This window comes from Mauremys reevesii, linkage group 10, assembly GCF_016161935.1.
Source record: "Mauremys reevesii isolate NIE-2019 linkage group 10, ASM1616193v1, whole genome shotgun sequence".
NCBI lineage: Eukaryota > Metazoa > Chordata > Testudines > Geoemydidae > Mauremys > Mauremys reevesii.
This window is the reverse complement of record NC_052632.1, coordinates 68,860,981-68,871,103: the sequence shown is the minus strand read 5'-3', so window position 1 is coordinate 68,871,103 and position 10,123 is coordinate 68,860,981. Positions and strand designations below refer to the sequence as shown.

General features: G+C 43.4%; 1 protein-coding gene across 2 annotated transcripts in view; it reads right to left on the bottom strand.

Moving 5' to 3' along the window:
- Positions 1-4,010: 4,010 nt before the first annotated feature.
- Positions 4,011-10,123, bottom strand: part of IQCK (IQ motif containing K) — a 258,834-nt gene continuing 252,721 nt past the window's right edge. Inside the window, exon 13 of one of the 2 annotated variants that reach the window (XR_005585556.1) lies at positions 4,011-5,314. The gene's annotated coding sequence lies outside the window, so the exon portion shown is untranslated. The remainder of the gene's footprint in view (positions 5,315-10,123) is intronic. The other variant, XR_005585557.1, reaches the window with a different exon arrangement.

Sequence of the window (10,123 nt, the reverse complement as noted above, 5' to 3'; positions counted from 1 at the left end):
TCCAGACAGTTTCCAAAGAGCACCAATCAATCCTCCTAATCAGAATATCAATATGTGACCTGTTGCATGGGGGAGGAAAGGGGTTTAGAACATAATAGCTCTTTCCTGAAGGCACACTAGCATTTTTTCAGGCCTCTTGTTGTCTAGGCTATTAATATCAGTCTCCCAACGGGTTTACACCTACCTAACAAGGACTCTGTTGTATGCACATTTAAGTTGGCAATAAATCCAAATACTAGTTGTGCAGGGCCATGAAGAGCTTACACTGATTAACGGCGCCTGTAACATTTCCAGAAATTATAACAACTTTATCTTCATCACCAGATCTAAACAAAGCCTCTTATATTTTTTGAGTTCTTGAAAGCAAACGAGATCCTGGGTTTGTTTGTTCTTTTAATCATCACTTTAAATTCCATCATCTTTATGGTGATGAAAAATGACATTGAAAACTTAAACAAGAAAGATGGTTTGATGGGTTGAAAGGGAGTGTAATGCAAATTAACATATTTAAAAAATCAAAACAACTTCCTCATTTATTACAAAGTGACTTGGATAATTAAGCAAAACTTGGAAATTTCTGGGTTGATTCAATTTTATCTTGACACAGCAAAAGCATTAAGGAAATCCAGGCTTCTGACACATTATATAGAGCTGGTAGCTCACAAAGAATATATAGACTTTCAAGCACTGAATCAAAGTTAATTGGACTAAATATATAAGAAACATGAAAAACAGCACTGTTTCGGAAGGCTTCTGGACCTGATCCTGAATTCCTTGCGTGCCCAATAGACTCAAGTGACTGTATGATTATCCTATAAGTCAGTGATTCTCAAACTTCTGTACTGATGAATCCTTTCACATAGAAAGCCTCTCAGTGTAACCCTTTCTTATAAATTAAAAACACTTTTTATATATTTAACACCATTATAAACGCTGGAGGCAAAGCACGGTTTGGGGTGGGGGCTGACAGCAATCCCCCATGTAAGAACTTTGTGACCCCCTGAGGGGTCCCAACCCCCAGTTTGAGAACCCCTGTCCTAGGTCCACTTCTCACCAAATCATATTCAAATTGACTATGTGGACCAAATTCATCTTGGATGCAACTCTGCTGACTTAAATGTAGTCACACCAACAATGACTTTGGGTCCTGCTACGTACAGCACTATGGCTAGAGATCTTTGAGATGAGCACAAGGAAGAAAGTATAATCAATGTTGATAGATATCCATCCAATAACATCATTTATATCAGCATTAAGACATAGTTATTAAAGAACTTGATGAAATTTTCCTTACCAGGCCATGGTTGCTTAGCTTACAGTTAATGTTGCTCAAGTTAATATTGTATCAATACAAAAGAATAAAAACAATGGGAATCACAGCACAGATATGGCACACACTATGCTTATAAGCCTTATCTCCCAACAACCACTCAGACTTCCTCCCTTCCATTCAAAAGGAAACATCCTATCTTCATCCCAACCACTGGACACTTTCAACAAATATTCTATTAGGGCCAGTCAAATTTTCTCATATCTTGATGACATTTTTCATTGGAAACTTGATTTTTGATGGGTAAGAAAAAACATAAAAACCTTTTCAATGAAAATTTTCATTGAACATTTTGGTGTTATTGCCCAGCCACAGAGCTGGTTGAAAATTTTCAGCAGTTGAAACATTTTGATGAAATTTTGAAAAATGAAATGTAAAATCCTGGGTTTTTTAACTAGCTATTCAGCTGGTTCTGTTCTCTACCATGGCGTTTGTAATGCATTATAAAACCAAGTCCCCTTTCCTTGCTCTCCAACTATTACAACACATTGTCACAATCTCCTGTAATAGAATATCATCTGTCATTTCCACATATATCACCATCATAAATTTATAGTAATCCTTACAGGTACCACTGGGCACTACTAACTAAATAAATATGTTAGTTAAATAATTAAATAAATGAAAGAAATGGGTGAGAAAGAGAATCCCAAGACTCAGACAGCATCACTCTTTCTTCATGAAAACAACTGTATTTTCAAAATCTAAAATACTACAGCACCACATTGTGATTAACATGCAGGTATATTGTGCCTTTCAATCGATTTCTTTGTGCACTTTCTCCGTTGTTTTCCTAATACACTGTGATATTTCTTGTTACAGAAGTCCTCACAGTATAAGGTACATAGTGAACAAACTAATACCAAAGAGAGCTGTTTACCAAGAAATATACCGCACCTTGTACTAGGACTCCGTAATTATCGCAGTTAATATTACACATTCCCTTTCCCAGTAGAATATTCAAGTACAAAGAACTGTGGGTAGCAAGATAATCACTCTGCCAGCAAGTGAGTAGTTATCTCTTGTTTGACACTACATAAATTATTTGTGGCAGGTCTCTATTTCAAGAATAATGATAAAAAGGTTTGTCATAAGAATAAGCCTAAAATGGCACATCACCAGTAACAGCAAGCAATTTGAAAATACTTTAGTTAGCCTGGCATACCAGATTAACCCCCATTCCAAATACTAGTTGTGCAGGGCCATGGAGAGCTTACACTGATTAGTGGTACCTATGACATTTGCAGAAGTCATAACCACTTTATACCAAATACCAATACCAAAATCTGAGGTCGAGCCACGTGATTTATCGAAAGGATGAAATCTTCAATTCCCTGCCATCAAAAGACCTCAGAGTGTGGTCAGCCAGCTAGGATCAATTTCTGATACCCTTCATCACACTGAGTTGCACCTTACTCCGTAAGTGGTCCCACTGAAATAAATACACTGCTGATGTAGTAAGGCACTACTCAAAGAAAGGGCATCACACTCTGATCATTACCATTTGTATTGCGGTAGCCTAGGATATCAAGTCATGGACCAGGCCCCATTGTGCTAGGTGCTGTACAAACACTATAGAAAACTAAAGGTGTCTAGAAAAACAAGATCTGAGCATCACACTTAAAGAACCTTCCCTTTTGCAAAAATATAGCTCACTCTGTATGCAAAACAATGGAGTGTTATCTACAGCAGCAACACCTAAACAATTTATGGGTTAGAGAATAACAGGCTGCCAAGTGCCAAGAGCAGGCGCCCAGTGATTTATGGTGTTGGAAGGGTGCTCATTCTTTTTCTTTACCACTGGCGTCCCATTGGGGATTTATATACGATGACCTAAATTGCAAATGAACAAAGGCATCTTTGTACGGAACATATATGCTTAAGGACTGGGGTGGCACCTTGCAATCCAGTATAAGTAAGGGGTGGTCAATAGCTGAGCTATCTCAGGAGCAGAGACCAGACAGAATCTGAGAGTCACAAACCAGTCCCTGTAAACAAGCTACACAAGGCCTTTTGCTGAAGCAAGTTACTTCTTCCTCTGCCCAGATCTAGCTGTGCAGCTAGCCCACTCCTTCCCATCGATGCAGGAGAGGGATGAATGGCCCAGCAGCAGTTTCTCTCCCTCTGATGCATGATCTGGCAATGTGGGTAACCTGTGTAGGGAAGTAAGATGACTCCTTATAGATACCCTATTGCTCCCTTGCATGGATACACAGCTGGGCTCACAGTTGATCCCTAAGGGATGTTCCAGGCTGTATGCCAGCTGTCCCCAAGGAGTCCATCAACTCTTCTTTTACAGCTCAGCCACATGGTCACCCAGCCCCCACTTCTTGTGACACTCCTCAATATAATTTTCTTCTTCTTTTGACTCTGTAACTGAAGAGAAAGTTTCCCCTTTTAATTCTCTCTAAAGGGAATTTTGGTTTACAAAAAGAAAAGAAGAAAGCTTTCCCCTCTTCTTTAGAACAGAACAACACTGTTACCCCTTTCCACCCAGGCAACTAGCCAAAAATACAGGGTCTTATAGGTTGGCTCAGTTAGGAGGAGAAATTGGTGAGAGTCAGGTGGTTCTATGATGCAGTCTTGTTTATTTACAATGTTTTCCTGAACACAGGACGAACCAAACAACAGGAGACTGTACTTGCTCACAGGGCCAATCCTCTTTCAGCCAGCAGCACAAGCTTCTCCAAGGGCCACATGCCATGTTTCCAGGCTGCATCTGCTCGGCTTGCTTTCTGCTTCTCTCCGGCCTTGGCTACATGGTGGGGTAAAGCGCCCCATGAGCGTGGGATTTCTAAAGCACACCAACATGTTGCTCATTAATTGGTCTGTGTAGACCCCAGTGGCATACTTGAATGCAGTGCTGGTTCAAACAGCACCACATTAAAGTGCCCAAGGAAACCTTTAGTGCACACCAGCAGGGTCTACACGGGCCAACTAATGCGCAGCATATCAGTAGGTTTTAGAAATCACACCCCTGCGGTGCTCACTGCACCTCTGGGTAGACAAGCCCTCAGTCCCTCTCTCTCTGTGCCATGTCTCCTGCTTCTCTTACACACAGCCCCCCTCTGATCAAACAATACCCAGCAAAGCCCTCCACCCACACGGTACTAATTTTGTGGTGGGCTGGTGGGAGCTACTGTAAAGGAGCCTTCTCCCAGGCAGCAGCGCTCACTCACCAGCCTCCACGATGCTTCATCCAACCACAACAATACAGAGCTTGTGACATAGCCTGGTTTCCTTCTCGTCATCTGAGCCACGTCCATGTGCATTATAGGAGGGCAGCAACTGCAATACCTAATACTGTATGATATATTTCAGTGCAGGATAAAGTAGCTACCGCAGGCAGCCCAGCCAATTGGGCTGTCAACAATACTAATAGCCTCCTGGTGTCAACATTACAGTTGCCAATGCACAGTTGTAGAGCACTTGCAATTCTCATTGATTCCTATGAGAGTTTTCAGCAGATACTCAGCACCTGTCAGGGTTCAGCTGGCTATTACTTTGTACTGAAATTTACCACAGAGCTAATGATGTTGGTTTCTATTTTTTTTTTAAAACCCAGTTACTATTGATCACTTTTTACCTATACACCTGTGCTGGGCTACAGCTATGCTTGTGGTTTTATATACAGCCTAAGGTAGTGCTGTGATTGTGCCAGCACTGAACTTTGAATTGCTATGTCATTCATTGGTTTCAATGGCTCTTCTTAATCTTTTCTATCCTTTTTTCCCCTCTCTAGTACTGCTGCTCGGACACCGTGCATCTCGAAGCTCAGCTGCAGGGCTAGTCTTCTGGGTCATTTGCTAAACCTACAACTACAGAGTGCTATAAACAAGACCATAAAACAGAACACTTTATACTTTGAGAGTCAGAATAAATAACAAGTAAACGATTATCTTCTTGCTGCATTCAACTGGTGGGAGTTGGCCTTGTTTGATTGTACCTTGAACACCACCAATTTGATCGGGAACATGGAGTCTCCTGCGACAAAAAAAAGTTTCAGGTTTAGACAAATGTTTTCTGAAAGGTTCTGAATTGCATACTGCACTGTACATTTTGATTTCATCCTATTCTGAGTTACAGAACAGGTTTCTCCCTAGAGGCATGAGCAATGACCAACAACTGGGAGGCTTTGAGTTCTAGTCTCAATATTTTCACTGACTTATTTTAATAAAACTCTGAGAGTAGGGTTTTCCAAAGTACACAGCACTGACCTAATTCTGCTCCCATTGAAGTCAATTGACATTTTAGCCTTCAGGGGGAGCCAGGTTAGGCCAGTCCTGGGCACTTCTGAAAATCCCCCCCTGCATTTGAAGGTCATGATTCAGGATAGCCCCCAAACACATGCCTAACTCTAAGTCAGTGGGACTCAAGCATGTGCTTAAATGCTTTCTTCAATAACGATGCTTTCCTCCACACTGCCCTATAGTGAGGCAGTCTAGAATTTAGGCTCTAGAGGCAGGGCTGCGTGTGCGCCGCTGCGCGCGCGCGCCGCGCCTCCTTCGGTCCGCGGCGGGTTCCGCTCCCGGCAGGGCTCGAGCTCCCTCCGGAGCGGGCCCGAGACCCCGGGGAGCGCATGCGCTGCGAGGCTCCACGGAGCCGGAGGCCGCGAGAAGAGCGCAACGGCTCGGCTGCGGACGCGACGCGGTCGGCGGGTCGGCGGCGCCGCGCCAGCGCTGCTGCAGTCATGCCTGCAGCAGGTCCGCCGCCCGGGCCGGTGGACCTCCGCAGGCGCATGCTGCAGGTCCACCCGAGCCAGTCTGCCCGCGCCCCTGGATTTGCGCCCTAGCACAGCTTGGTTTGCTGGTGCCTAGAGCCGCCCCTGGAGGCAGTGATTGATAAAACCACTCAGGGAAAGGAATTCAAAGGAGCTGAAAATCTCGTCAATCCTCCCTCAGATCGTGTGGTTTTTCTGTTGTACTCTTTAACTTTTTCATGTTTAATAAATAAGACTGATTCTTAAAAAAAAATTATTTTCCCAGCCCTGGAAATTGGATTTTCCCTATAGCTCAGACATGGCAGCCTTTTTTAACTCCTCTGCAAGAGAATGTAATTTTTTGGGATAATTTCAAGCATGTTGCATTATTTCACTATGGGGGATACCTAGATGCTAAATTTGGAGGATGACCACTAAATTAATTGTGTTTATTAGTGCATGAAATAAAAGTAAAATTAGAGTCAAAGCAGCATTATCTACATGATGGTTTCTTAAAACCTTCATTTATTATTTGTATTACTGTAGGGTCTAGGAGCCCTACTCATAGACCACTGTGCAAGGCACTGTGCAACACCAATCTAGAACATGGTCCCTATCCCATATATAGGTCATCATGGGCTGCATTCTCTGGAACATGAAGCCTGTTTTGTGATGTTTCCCCTGGTGCAAGGCAGACTTGAAAATAGCAGGGTGGATCTTACCATTCAAGGCTTCTCTCTTCTCGGGTATAAGATCATTGGGTAGTATGGGATGCCCATACCATCAGTGTAATGCTCTTGACTGCCAACATGGGGGAGTGGCCAAGGAAAGGGGTTATGGCCAATTTGCCCTTATAGGACTAATCTAAAGCTCCCAAGCACTAGAACTAGGGGAGCATAATGGTAGTTCAAAACCACCTCTGCTAAACCTGCTGGGCTTCAACAAATGTTTGTTCCGCAGAGCAGCCAGGATCTGGGCCACTATCTGGCTAAACTAAGGTTCAGAAAACCTGAAAAGTGGAATTCCAAATTCCCATAAAGAACACAAGTCTCGAAGGGTTTGATCTGGTTATAATTTAGAAAAAACAAAACACTGATAGCTTAAAGATGTCTGATCTCACTGAGATATGAGCAGTAATCCAAATGTGAGCAGAGTTCTAAGGGAAGAGGTCCAATGTTGGGTGTTTCATAGTTACTCACAGTGGCTAAATACAGACAGGGTGTAAGTGAGTGCAACTGCACTGCCTTAAAATATTTCCAGTACCTGAATTGGTGATGACTAAATCTAATTCATCCCCCTGGAAAAAAAAATTCTCTTGAAAATACAATATATATGTCAATGTCTCTTTCAAATAACCCCCAAAGTATCATTTTAATAACTCCTAGGTGTTTAATTTCTATTGTCTCTCTTTTTATTTTATCAAGCCCAGACCAACACAAAACCAATCCATTCACAATCACTAGCAGCCCTAAGAAAAACAACAAAATCTTTGTTAAAGATTGAGCTATCATCCATATGATCCCCATGCTGTTCCACTGGACTAGGTTCTAATGAGACACGCTCAGTAAGATGAGGGCTTTTCAAATTATTAGGAAGAACATTCTCAAGCAAAAACATATTTATTTGTTCCAGCCCTGAGGCAAAATGCCATTTTGGCGTTTAAATAATGACAACCAATTTACAAGATACTTGTAATCTCAAACCAGTTGCCCACAAGCTATTTTAAAAAAATTGCACACTATTCAGCAGAATGTGAGTGGCATGCAGAAGCAGAAAGACAACTGCAGAGCAGAGAGAAAATGGAGAATTGGACCAAGAGACTTTATGATATTAATCGACAAGTAGCTGTAAATAAAAAAAAAAGGGATTTAAAAGTACATTTCAAATTAAAACATTTCTCTTCAGTCCTGCTGTCTTCAGACCTCAAGCTTTAATCCATGGCTTCCTGATACTATCTTCTTGATCCAATTTTTCTTTTGGAGCTGAAACTTGCAGATTGCAGCTGTTTGAGCAAACATGTCTCTTTTGAAATGCATTTCTTCTTCCTGAGGCTTGGTCTACACTACAGACTTATGTCGATATAACTCTCGCTCAGGGGCGTGGAAAATCCACACCCTGAGCAACGCTGTTATACCCACCTAGCAGGGGCGGCTCTAGGAATTTGGCTGCCCCAAGCACGCCGGTCCCGCGGCTCCGGGGGACCTCCCGCAGGCATGACTGCAGAAGGTCCGCCGGAGCCGCCTGCCGCCCTGCCGGCAAAATGCCGCCCCAAGCGTGCGCTTGGCGCGCTGGGGTCTGGAGCCGGCCCTGCCACCTAGCCCCAAGTGTAGACAGCACTATGTTGACAGGAGAGCTTCTTGCGTCGACATAGCTACCGCCTCTCAGGGAGGGAAACCCTTCATCGGCATAGGTAGCATCTTCACTAAGTGCTACAGTGGCGCTGCTGCTCCACTGTATGTGTAGAGAAGCCCTGAGTAATATGAGGTGTATGTTTAAGAAAGAGATGGGCCTGAAATGGAACAAGACATCTAATCATCTTTGTATTTTGGAGCAGCTTGGATCTGAATTGTGCAGCTCAGCTCCACTCTGATTTATATTTATTATTACTAATTATATTAATTACAGCAGTGCCTAGGTGCCAACCATTAATGAGGCCCCATTGTGCTAGCTGTTTTACAAACATAAATGAGTAGACAGTTTCCAGCCTAAAGAGCTTACAATCTAAACAGAGGAGGCAGATATAGGGTATCCTTTAAATTGCCATAGAGGATGCTTAGGCCTTTAATCTTTGACACACACACACACACACCCCGACATGCCTAGGTATGCTTAATCCTGCTTCAGTGTGCAATGGCTGGACTAGATGACCTCTACATTTCTGTGACTGTATGAAACTCACCTTTGCACCGGTGGGAGTTATGCACTTGTTCTGTCTCTTACGAAAAGTTCAAGAGGATTTAATGAAGAGTGATCACCTCTCTATAGAATTTTAAAACCAACCAATAGAATTCTATAGCTGGGATATAATTCTCTATTAAATTCTATAGGTTTCTGAGGGCAGGTCCATACTCACCGCGCGGGTCGATGCGGTGAGTTCAACTTCACGGAGTTCGAACTATTGCGTCTGATCTAGACGCGATAGTTCGAACTCCGGAAGCGCCACGGTCAACTCCGGTACTCCACCACTGCAAACGGCGGTGGTGGAGTCGACGGGGGAGCTGCGGAGTTTGACCCCGCCGCGTCTGGACGGGTGAGTAGTTCGAATTAGGGTACTTCGAATTCAGCTACTCTATTCCCGTAGCTGAATTTGCGTACCCTAATTCGAACCCCCTTTTTAGTGTGGACCAGGCCTGAGTAATTTCTGTAAAACCTCATTGCTTTCATGCCAATTACATTGTATAGGACTTTTACATAAAGGATGAGAAAGAGAGAATAAACGTTTTGTGTTGCCTCTTGTGACAATTTGGAGAATCTGCTTATGTACAAATTATGAGTTCTCTCTGATGTTATGAAGTTGTTATGAAATTGTTGTACCATGGAATGCCTCCATATGGATGTGGAATTACCGCCAACTGAGGGACAACAGTCAGTTGTTAAACCTCTAGCTGACGTAGAAAGGCTCCAGGATTCTGAAAAGATGTCATGAGGAGCAGGGGAAGGACCCTGGACACCCAGAGGGACTCGTCTCATACCCAAAGAACTCTCCAGAGTGGTGAGGAAACTGAGGCAGGAAAATACAAAGAGGTGTGTTTACTATTTTGTCTAGAGCTGCGTATCTCTTATGCTAAGTAAAATGCTATTGAGTTTAGAACCCTGCGCAAAGCCTATTGGTGGGTCTGTCTGCTTTCACTGTCACGTGACCCTGAAGAGTTGAACTATAAACCCAGAGTGCCCACATGGCTGGAGTTCTGCTTGAGCTACAGGAGAGCTTGAGGGTTCAGCACTTGTTCCAGAGGCTAGGCAGTTTGACTGTGGGGTCCCAGCTCTCAGGAGGAGATGCCAGACAGAGGATCTGCCCCCTGAAAGTGTGCCTGAAGACTCCAGCCAGGAACAGTGCCTGGACTGTGCTCAGACTCTGGAGGCATAAAAAACAG